Consider the following 12,593-nt stretch of genomic DNA (forward strand, 5'->3'; position numbering starts at 1 on the left):
ATAAATTGGTGGCTATGATTACCAGGTTTGATTCTCACTCATTTCCATGTGTAGTGTGGTAAATCTGAACTTCTTAAACCATAAGAAGCAATAAGCCACACGAGATAACACCAAAGTGGCTTCAGAATTCAAATATGAACTGTTAGGGGCAAGAGGAAGATCGAAGAAGGGATAGAAACACCGCTCTGAGTACATGAAAAGATAATTATGGATGAAAGGGGGAAAGGCAGAACTATTTAGCTCCTATTTTTTCTGTTTTTGTCCACCCAAGAGAATGATCTTCATTTTGAAACATATAGAACAAAAAATGATTAACCTGGAAGTAAAACTCGATATGAATGAAAGCAGAGTTAGACATCACCTAGCTATCTTCCATTAGACAAATTCTGGGCCTGGATGAGCTACGTCCCATGGTACTGAAAGAACTTTTGAAGGGATTGTTAAGTCACTATTTGAGATCTTTAAAAAAAAAAACTACAGAGAATGGGAGAGAGGGTACAGGACTCGAGAAAAGAAAATGTCCCCATTTTTAAAAAGAGAAGAAGATAGATTGTTGAAACTATAGGGAGATAAACTTGACTTCGATGTCTGGCAGATTTCTATAATCAGTGGTTAAAGGGTTGGTTTGTAAGTAGTTAGAAAATGGAAGCAATGGTCACTAAAAGCCAGCATGGGATTATCAAGAATTAATCATGCCAGATGAGGTGATTTCCTTTTCTGAAAACAGTACTACCCAATTGATAGCTCAGAATAGAGTTGTAGACATAGTATGGATTTCAACAAGGCCTGTGAAGAGGGCTCTTTGTGCTTTACTTGTGGACAAAATGGAGAACTGTAGATTAGGTAGTCAATGGATTTTAGAATTGGCTAAATGACTGGACACAAAGAACAAGGATTAATGAATACATATCAACCTGTAGGGATCTGTGTAGTGGATGTGCCCCAGAAATCTGTCCTTGGGCTGCTCAACATTTTTGTTAATGATTTGGATGAATGTATAGATGGGATGGTTATGACATTTATGGTCAACACAGCTGGGAGTGATAACTAAAACATGAAAAAATCTAACTTAAGATGTTCCAAATATCTCAACAGGTTAAGATAATAGCCTGAATTTAATAAAATGAAATTGAATAGGGATAAATATAAAGATCTACACGAGTTTAAAAACTGGACAAGTATTAGCAGAGATCAGGGTGGGATGGGGAAAAAGTTGACCATATCTCTCCTTAGTTTGTATGACAAAGATGAGCTGCCATCATCTCGGGCACCCTTTCCCTTAAGCTTGCCTTCCTCTTCCCTAGTCCTAGGCATCTCAAAATCCATTCTGGAAGGCAAATAGCAGGAAGACCTCCCACCACTAAAGACACCCTCCTATTTTGCTTTCCCCCTTGTAAGGTCAATGGGGAATAAGATCATCCCTGCCCATCAATAGGCCTCATGTGGGGCCTATTAAGGGAAGCTTGCTTGCTTATAGGAAGGCTTTACACAGTTTTTGTTAATTTCTAATTAGGCACTGAGTCAGGAGAGTTCTGGCTCTGAGCCTATTAGCTGAAAGAGTATATATTCTGAGAAGTGAGCTTTTTGCTTTGGGGGCTCATTTACAAGAAGGATCTTGTGATTCCCTGGTCAAGACTCAGAGTGGCTATATGTTCAGAGCTCCCTAGCTGCTCCGAGGTAAAGGCTCTCTCAATTCAGTGGTGAACGTGTGTGTGTGTGTGTGTGTGTGTGTGTGTGTGTGTGTTGCTTTGATTCAGGCAGTAGAGCCCTGCCGATCTTTATTTCTCTTCTCTGTATTTTTCTGTTTAATTAAAGAAGATTGTTGACCCCTGAAACAGCTGTCTTTCCTAGTAAAGCGGATAAAAGAACCTGCACTAGAGGCCATCCTGGGTATGCCAGTGTGGTTGCCATTAACCCCCTTCATTCAGGCTGCTTGACTACTCACAGGGCTTGGAGTCAATTAATTCCATTTCTTCTGATGAGATAGAAGGACCTCAAGGCCTTTCCATCTACACTGCCTCCTAATACCCTCCAGGCCTTACTATCTACCCTGTCTCTATGTTTTGCATGTGCTCCTTCCCCCCCACCCTCATCTTAACACCTATGTAACCTTTAAACCTTGTCATTTGCGCCACTGTTGAATCCTTAAGACCACTGGGCCTTACCATCCACTCTGTAATTGAACTTTCTTTTATGTGTTATCTCTCCCCATTAGAATGGGAGCTCTTTGACAGCCAGAACTGACTCAATTTTTCTGTTTGTGACCCCAGTGCTTAGCACAGGATCCCCAGTGTTTGGCACATATTAAGTGCTTAATAAATGCTTTTTCATTCATTCATTTGTTCAAACATAGTTAACAATATAAATATGGCAGCCAAAAAAAAAAAGCTAAAAGCTAATATTATACTAGGATATATTAAGTAATGGATACAACAGTGTACAGAATGAAAGAGGAGATAGTCCTACAGTACTGTACTTTAATCAGATCACATCTGGACTATATTGTTACCTTTAGTATTGGATACCACATTTCAAGAAGGACATGAATACCCAGAAGAAAGTAACTAGGATAGTGGGGAGATTTGAAACTTTGCCATAAAAGGCTCAGTTGAAGGAACTGGGGCTATTTAGACTAGAAGAGAGAAAATTTGGGGGAAGGTGATAATTGTTGTCAAATATGTGAGGGTACGTCCTATAAAAGGAAAGAGGCTTGGTGTACTTGGTTTCACAAAGCAGAACTAGGACTATGATGGGTGAAAGACGCAGAGAAGCAGATTTTGGCTCAATATAAGGAATAAATTCCCTAATACAAGAGATACTTAAGATATTTCGTCAGTTTTCTCTCATTGGAGGCCTTCAAGTGCAGGTCCTGTCAAATATTTTGTAGAGGAGAATCCTGTTCTCCTTTAGGGCTTGTTTTAGATGACCCCTGGGATACCTTCAAACACTTCAGATCCATATCACAAAGTCGTAAATGAGGTGTAACCTTGACGGCAGGAAGACCTGGCCGTTATAATCCTGCCTCACAGTACTTTCTAGCTGTGTGGCCCTGAGTGAGTCATTTAATCTCTCTTGACTCTCGTTTTTCGTTGGTCAGTTGTTTTCAATCATGTTCAACTCAACAATAATCCCAACTACCTGACCTTCCATAACCACGGAAACCCACCCTGCTTTCCACTTACCCAAACAGGTCGTAACCTCTGGCTGCCTAATCTCCTGGTCCCAAATGCCCAAAGTGTTTCCTGGAAATCTCAACCAACTATCTATGCTGCATCTTTGTTATCAGCTTTGTTTTGTTGTCCTCTTGCCTTGAAACTTATCAATTCTTACCTTCTCCCTGTCTGTACTTGCAATTATGCAACTGCTTCCCAATTCCTGGCTGTACTCTCACCACCAGCTTCTGGGCCTTTCTCTACATCTAAGCTGTTCCCATACTCTGTTATCTATCCTTCACTCCCAGCTTTTACTTCAATTTCCCCCATCCCAGCTCCTCACCCCACACCCACCATGCACTGATTACAGTTGGGGGAGGGGAGGTTCCCACAATCTCACAGCTGGCAATGATTAGTGGTAATTTTGTCAAATGGTCTAGACAAGGGTGGTGGGGAGATTAAACTACCATGTAGTGGTAAGCACAACAAATACCAGAACTGACTCATTGTCATCTTCTAATCACTTAGTGAAATTTTCACACAGGACCTGCATACTAAATGTACTTCCTCTATTTTTTTTTTCCAAACAGTTGCAATAGTAGAATAAGAGAATTCAGAACATTTGGGCCCAATAGTCTCCTGTGGAGCACGTGACTCTTTAGTGCCACCTAATTTAGTCTAAAGCTGGTGTAGCAGCTAAACACGCAGGGTTTCAGAAGTTACAGGAGAGCTAGAGGTCTAAGGGCACGGGGAAGGAAACTCTGCTACGGAAAAGAACATACAGACCTAGCGCCTCCATCAAACTAAATCCCCCAGCAGGACAACTCAAATCAACTCAAGAAACATTCAATAAATGCCATCTATGGTCAAGGATACAAAAATGAAACAAATAATAATTTTAAAAACCCATAGTTGCTGCCTCCAAGGAGCTTACAATCTATTTACTGGACAAGAACAAAGAGCAGCCAGGTGCTACAATAGATAGAATGCTGGTCACTGAGTCAGGAAAACATAAGTTCAAATCCTGCCTTAGATACTTACTAGCTGTGTGACTCTAGGCAAATCATTTCACCTCTGTCTGCCACAGCTTACTCGTCTATAACACGGGGATAACAATAGCACCTACCTCCCAGTGTTGTTATGAGGATCAAATGACATAATATTTATGAAGTGCTTTGCAAACCTTAAAATGTTAATTATTATTACTATTAAGCTCTAAGCATGAGAACTAATTAGATGAGGTCTATACAGATAGGGATAAAGAGATAAAGAAGGAAAGGACCCATATGTATAAAAATGTTTATATCACTTCTTTTCATGATGGCAAAAAATTAGAAACTGAAGGAGTGCTCATCAGTTGAGGAATGGCTGAACAAGTGATGGAATATTGTGATGATGAGGGGAGTGGTTTCAGAGAAACCCGAGAAAACTTGTGTGAACTGATGCAAAGTGAAGTGAGCAGAACCAGGAGATCTAACTATACAATATAACAACAATATTATGGAGACAAAGAACTTCGAAGACTTAAGAACTCTTATCACAGAATGAACAACCACAATTTCAGAGGATTCATGATGAAACATGCTACCCATTTCCAGATAAAGAACTGATGGATTCAGAGTGAAGATTGAGGCATACTTTCGGGGCCAGGGGGGGCACATGATTATGGAATTTTGGATGTGGAATTTGTTTTGTTTGTAATCAATTTTGTTTTTGTTGTTTTTCCAATGGGGGAGGGAAGGTAAAGGGAGAGAATTTAAAGCTAGAAATAAAATGAAATTGATTTTTTTTTTAAAAAATAACTGATTATATGGTAAGATTACATGAAGACCCTCCTCTCTCTAAGAGTGAAAGAAAAACAGGATGTTTATATTCTTCTCGATGTTCAGTTACATTTTAGCTTTTTCCTATTTTAGAACTTCGCATACAAACTGTGCTTCTCATATTTACAAAATGTTCCTGTGGCATCACATATTCCCCTGTTTTTTGACTTCGTTGTTTCCATATATAAATAAATCCACCTTCTGTTCTCTAATTCAAGTGGTGCCATGCCCTAACATGTCCTCTCTTTAGTTATAGTGCTTCTCTCTCAACTCACAGCCTTGAACTAAATACGAAAGAGGAGCTGAGGAGCTTAAACAATCAAATTCAATAAACAGTTCATGTTTATATAGCACTTTATGAAGTATCTTCTTCACAACTCCTCTCCCCCACCCCAGGTGGGTAGTATGAATATTATTGACCCCATTTTGCTGGTAAAGAAACTGAGGCTCAGTTTTTTAATTATCCATAGTCATGCAGAGCTGGGATTCAAACCCAACATTATTTCTGACATACTGTTCTTCCCCTTAACTTAAACCTAATCAGAACAACCACAAATTAAATGACTGGGCACATAATGCCTTTGAGTTATTTAAAAAAAAACCCTCAAAGAAAACTGTCTTTACAATAAAGATTAGGCTTTGACAACTGTCACTTAACTTCATTTTGAAAATCAATTGGAAAGGCATGCAAAAGGTAATACAACTCACCAGTTACTTTTCTGATTTCCTTTAAATCCCTAGAGCCTAGCACTTAGTAGGCATTATTTAAATGATTATTGAATGAATGTGTGATATAGGTTGTCAAGTAATCATAACAAAGTGTATAAATTTGGTGGACAGGAGCTCATATGGAATATAAACAGTCTCCATGGGACCTTAGGCAGGTTACTTAATCTCTATGCTTTAGTTTTCTCAACTGCAAAATAAAGATGTTGGAGCAGATAATTGCTAAGGTCTTTCCCAGCTGTAAAATCCTAAGACATATGTAATGGGGTAAACCTTTAAGATAAAATGGCAAATCATGAGCAGATCCAGCGTGTGCTTAAAAATAGGTTATTTGAATAATTTTCTACCTCAAATGGCATATGAAATCCTTTTGAAAAATAATTTCATAAAATAAAAATTAGATTTTTAATATAAGATGCAATTGTGTTTATTTAAATCCAGCATCTATTCCACTTCTGTATTGTTGAAAGAGGTCCTGGACCAACATTAAAATAAATTTAGACAATTGGGTAATAATAATAGGGAGAGGAAAGGGATACAAATTGTAACTTTGAAATGTAATCTTGGCTGCCAAGGGCACTGAATTCCTAATCTTTTCAGTGCTGATGTCGGATAGCAAGGAAAAGGCTTCAAAAACTTGAGACCAAAATGGTACATCAGAAGAGTTTTGACTATCTGACTGGAAATAAAATTCATTAATGTCTGGAGAATTCTTCATTGGCCCTTGTGAAGAGAAACTCTAAGAAAATTCCAACTCCAGCAGAGTTGAAACCTATTTGGTAAAACTCTGACCATTAATATGGGCAGCAGTATCATAATGATTGTAGCAAATTAGTAATTGTGTATCTGCTCACTTGAATCACACCTCAAGTTAAGTTATCCAGACGTGCCCAGTCAAATTTTGGAAAAGTTAGCTAGATTAGGAAAAATGTTAAGACAGGACATGTTCTATATCTAATGGATATTGACGTTGTCTTCATTGGGGATAATAATAGCTAACACTTGCAAAATACTGTAAGATCTGCAAGGAACTTTACATATTTAATTTGAACCTCACAATAACACTGGGAGGTAGGTGCTATTATTATCATGAGGTTGAGGAAACGAAATGGTTAAGGAAATCACCTAAGGTTACACAGCTAGTGTTGGAGAAAGGATTTGATCTCAGATCTTCCTGACTCCATGTTGAGCATTCTTCCCCCATGCCACCTATGTAGTTTAAAATTCTTCAGAGGGAAATAAAGAAAAATGTTCATTTTGTCAAAAGTAGCTAGGTTATCTGTCCTCATTTTCCCTCTGCTTTTATTAATAGCTTTAAGGAATATTCTTTGATTGCTTATAGTAGTAGGAACAGTGAATAATGAGGCTCTGAGGCATTCTACCTCTACTATTACATACTTTCTATTAATTATGTTTAAGTGGGGCAGCTAGGGGGGCTCAGTGTCTAGAGCACCAGGCCTGGAGTCAGGAAGATTCGTCTTTGTGAGTTCAAATGTAGCCTCAGACACTAGCTGTGTGAACCTGGGCAAGCAATTTAACCCTGTTTGCCTCAGTTTCCTTATCTGTGAAATGAACTAGGAAAGGAAATGGCAAACCACTCTAGTATCTTTGCTGAGAAAATGCCAAAAATGGTGTCATGAAGAGTTGGACACAACTGAAACAACTGAACAATTATGTAAGTATTCTATAGAAGTGCTGAATGTTAGCACTAGAAAGGACACAAGTGATCATCCAACACATAGTTTCCTAATCATTTTTATGTCATGGATCTAAGAGTTTGCTGGAAAATGTTTAACAGCCAGCTTTCCAGAATTCACTCTTAACATACTTTTAAATTAACCTGCATTACTACCATTTTCTCTATCAGTTTCTTAAATCCAGACAACCAACAAAACAATAAATTAAGCCCCGATTTTCCAATTTCCAAGGTCTAAGTGCTCACGCAGTCAGCACAGATGGTACTTGCTGGCTTCAACACACCCTTGCATGGATCCTTCTGGCAGTCTGGTGAAGCCAATGGAATCATGTTGTTAAATGTGTATAACGAAAATACATATTGTTACAAAAGAAATCAATCATAGTGAAATATGGTTATCAAAATTGATATTTTAATCAAACAAATTGACAGACCCCAGGTTAAGAACCCCTGACCTAATGCAATGCTTTCATTTTATGAGGAAGAAGGGAGATTGAAGAACCATTGTTCAGGAAACTTTTTGGAAAAAATTATAACCTAGTCATCTTTCAAGTGAGGAATTAACCTAAAAAATACTAAGTGCCTACTATGTGTAATGTAATCTGTTAGGTAGTAAGGATACAAATACAAAATCAAACTTATGGTCTACTCTAAATGCCACTAGAAGGAAATTAAGAACCAAAGAGGCTAATTGTTACACAATGATTTATTGATAAATCTAAGACAAGGGCTCAAGTCTCCTACATGCCAATCTAGTGCTCTTTCCATTATGTCAGGTTATCTCTATATCCAAATATAAGTCAATTTTCCCCAAATTAATAATTTTCATTTCACCCAATACTTATAATGCTTTTATCAACATTTTTTGCTTTTTACTTCTGATAAGGAAAAAAAATAGCTATGGACTTCTATATTAATTTAAATTATTCCTGCCATCAAAGAGTAAGACATGGAAGACTCTAGTTGAAGGTTAACATTGTTCCCCCCCACCATTAAAGATATTTGAATAAAATTAAAAATCAATGTCAAAAACTAAGTTTATGCTCCCCCAGAAGAATTGAAATATAGTTTAAAATTTCCAAAACAGAAAAACATCAATGGAGAAAATAGAACTTATTTTACATATGATTTCACAAAAAATGTCTTAACTGTCATCATTAAATATCATGCTATACTAACTTCTAAGAATCTTTTGTAGAACAAAGAAATGTTTTGTAGTCACTGTGCTGAATTGCTGGACAGCTCCTTTCCTTAGCCAGGCTTTTAAAACTTCCATAAATATTCATCACTATGGATCTAGGTAATGGAAAATTCTTCAGTGAAGTTGTCAGTATCTGACTATCTGACACTTTATTTTAAAAGAAACCAGTGTTAGATAACTTAGAAAGTTGGTGGCTTCTCCTAATCATTATTCCTCTTCAACTATTCTAACAAGAAACTAGTAAAGGGATTATCTGTTACAAAAAGTTACTTACATTCAATTCATTATGCTTTCTATATAACAATTTTAATTAAGCTAGTATTCATTTTTACATTAATACTTATGTGTAATACTTTACATTACTATTTATTGAATCCTCTAAGTTTAAAAATGCCAAAGCATAGAAGAAAAATGAGAATTCAATTCAAAACAATAAATATTCAAGTGAATTCTATATGCAAGGTACAAGGCATGGTACTGGTGAGTTGAACCAATATTCAAGAAGACAGTTAAATAGAATTTTTACTGATTTAAATTTGAATATCTTCTCCAAAGTCTATTTATAGGATTTTATCACTTCACAGTTCCTTTCCTTAACTAAATTATCACCAAATCACTAAGACTTTACCTATTTACTTTGTTTATTATCCTTGGGAAAGGCCACAAACTATTCATTACAATTAATATTAATGATTAATATTTTAATGATTTAACTAAGTAAAATTAGTCAAACTATTAACCATAGTAGCAATAGCCCAAGAAAAGCAGTTTAGGAAAAATATTGACCACATGAGATTGTGAATTTGAAGATTAAGTGGACTGTTTTTTACAGGTTTAGAATATGAAGATTAAGTAGAGTGATTTCTATAGGGTTAGGCCCACTAGGGTTCAGACATAACAAAAAAATAGAGATCAGGCTTTTTCCATCCTTATATTTTGATCTCCTTTCACTGCTGTTGATTAAACTGCAGGTGTAGAAGAGAATATTGAATCAAAATCTCTTTTTTTGAAAAAGAGATGTGAAATACTGTTCATACAAAACATTCTTTAGTCATTCTTCATTTTGTCTTTACATGTGATATGTAGTCTAGTTTTGTGAACTTTAGGAAGCATAATCACAATTTTGACTTGAACTTGCAACTAAACCAGTTCTTTGGAACAGTGAGGTAATGGCTACTTTTGCCCAAGGATAGTAAATGAATATTAACAATTCTATATAAATATTATAGTGACAAATTTCCATACTTGCTTGTTTTCAATTTCCTTGCTGTATTCTCCACAAACAAATGCCTTTAACATGATAATTTGTTTTAGAAAAGTAGGGTATCAAAACAATCATTAGGCCTAAAATAAATTATTAGCTAGAATCTTAAATAAAAGATATCCCTTCAAAGTATAAAAATGTCACCGTTAAAGTTAATTCCATTCAATCCAAGAAGCATTTACTAAGCAATTTTGTAAGAAGCAGCACAGCATAGCTGCTAGAAGGCCAGCTCTGAGTCAGGAAGACCTGAGTTTGAGTCCTACTTCTGATCTATATATGGACAATCCACTGAACCTCTCAGAAACCAGGTTCCTCTTTAAGACCATAAGTCCCAAACAAATTGCTGCTCTTCAATGATGAAAAGTAATTTCCATTTCATGAGTTTCCCTTTAAATCAGAGATACATTTGTCTCTCCAAAAATGTGCCTGGAATTATGTGGTATACGAAGAGTATAAAGATAGACCTCGCTCTTTGAAAAGAGCTCCTTTTTCAAAAGGAATATAGGTATATACATGGATATCTAAATCATAACAGAGAATAAGGTAAATGAAAATAAGTGTTCTAAGCAAAGCCCTATGAAGAATGTGACAGGGTGAGTTTGCTTATAGCTTGTGGCAGAGAAGGACAAAGGTGAGGTAAGAAAAGGGGGGCACCTGATAGAAACTTTGAAGGAATTTCAAGAGGCAACAACCAAGATAGCTTTGAATCTAGGCATGAGGGATACCCTATAAAAATAGTACATAATTAAACATCAGAAAGTATTAAACAGAAAGTCAATTAAATAATGTGGAATACTTTGAGTCCTGGTATTAGATATTTCTTAATTTACTCATGTAGCACCCTACTTTGCCAATTCCAACTTAAATTGCTGTGCCAGATTCCCAGGCAATAATCAATCCTACTTACTCAGAATTGTAGGGGAAATGCTGAGGGTCACTGGAATTTCTTGTACTGTGGTTCACAAGCCCCCATGGTGTGCCTCCTATTTACTATCAGACACTAGCCACAATTAGCTTTTAGCAAAGGGTATCTACTAAGGTGATGCAGTGAAAATATTTTAAAAATTTAATTATAACAGTGAATATAAAACATTTTCCCCCACCCTGCAAAAGCCTGAGGCATCCTCTTCCACAAGTACAAATAGGTCCCTAGGAGGAGTGGACTTAAATTTAAAGTATGATGGTAGTGGGGCACATGTATAGAGAATATGTATGACCAAACACTGAACTCACAACTCCTGGTCTTGGAAGTATTTTCTTGAGTACATTGCTTGCATTCTTTTCTAATTTAAAGGGTCATATGCCTTAAAGCTACTTCTTCCCTCAGGTGGCTATCTCTCTGCATCCTTCTGGATCCATGTTTAACATGTATGTCTCTCTTTGCTGCCATTTGGATGAGTTATCTCTTACTGGTCCAGTTTTTCTGATAACATAGCCAGTGGGGGGCAGGGGAAGAGTATTAACACCCCCTCTGGGCTCCTGCCACCCATTTCACTACCCTAACTGCTCTTTGACACAAACAAAAGTGTTTTCTTCCTCTAGAAACTCCTAAGCCTGGAAACTCCAAAAACTGAATGCTTCACAGGATCAATCAACTGCTGAAATTTTGCTGCTATTTAAGTTCCCAGAGGTGTGGTTAGCTTGTTTCACACTAGACCCTTCTACACTTAATCAAAGAGATTCATACCTCTTAAAGAATCCTAACTGTAAATCATTCTGTTCAATTGATCAATAATCAATCAATAAACATTTGTTAAGAGTCTACTATGTGCCAGGCACTGTGTTAGGTGCTGAAGAGGCAAAAGACAGTCCCTGCCCCCAAGGAGCTTATAATCTAATGGGAGAGACAACATGAAAACATGTGTGTGTGTGTATATATCAAGCTATGTACAAGATAAATAGGCAATAATTAACAGGCACTGGAGGAAGGCATTGGAATCAACAGGGGTTAGCGAAGGCTTCCTATAGAAGGTGGAATTTTAGTTGGAACTGAAAGCAAGTGGGGGAAGGGAGGGGTCAGTAGTCAGAGTGGAGGGAGACAGCCAGGGAAAATGACCAGATCCCAGAGATGGAGTGTTTTGTGGAATAGCCCACGGGGTCAGTGTCATCAGATCAAAAAAAAATGAATGTCAAGGAGTAGGATATAAAAAGACTGGAAAGGTAGGAGGAGGCTAGGTTATAAAGGGCTTTGAATGTCAAACAGAGCATTTTGTATTTGTTCCTGGAGGCAATAGGAAGCCATTGGAGTTTATTGCGTAGGGGGTGACATGGTCAGATCTGTGCTTTAGGAAAATCACTTTGATGGCTGAATGGAAGATAGATAGGAGTGGGGAGAGACTTAAAGCAGGCAGACCTACCAGCAGACTATTTAAATAATCAAGATGTGAGGTGATGAGAGCACTAGACTGGTGGCCATGTCAGAGAAGAGAAGGGTGCATATTCAAGAGATGTTGAAAAGGTGTAATTGACAGGCCTTGGCAACAGCTTGGATACTGGGGACCTGGGGAAGAAATAATGAGGGGTCCAGGATGACTTCTAGGTTGTAAGCCTGAGGGACTGGGAGGATGGTGTTGCCCTTTACAACAATAGGGAACATAGGAGGAGGGGAGGGTTTAGAGAGAAAGATAATGAGTTCTGTTTTGGACATTCTGGGTTTAAGATGTCTACTAGATGTCCATTTCAAGATGTTTGAAGAGCATTTAGATATATAAGATTGGAGGTCAACAGAGAG

General features: G+C 37.3%; 1 protein-coding gene across 1 annotated transcript in view; it reads right to left on the reverse strand.

The window, feature by feature from the left end:
* LAPTM4B (lysosomal protein transmembrane 4 beta) overlaps nt 1-12,593 on the reverse strand; it is a 126,887-nt gene that overhangs the window by 105,456 nt on the left and 8,838 nt on the right. The gene's annotated exons all lie outside the window — the stretch shown is intronic.

Source organism: Trichosurus vulpecula, chromosome 1 (assembly GCF_011100635.1).
Source record: "Trichosurus vulpecula isolate mTriVul1 chromosome 1, mTriVul1.pri, whole genome shotgun sequence".
NCBI classification, from domain to species: Eukaryota; Metazoa; Chordata; class Mammalia; order Diprotodontia; family Phalangeridae; genus Trichosurus; species Trichosurus vulpecula.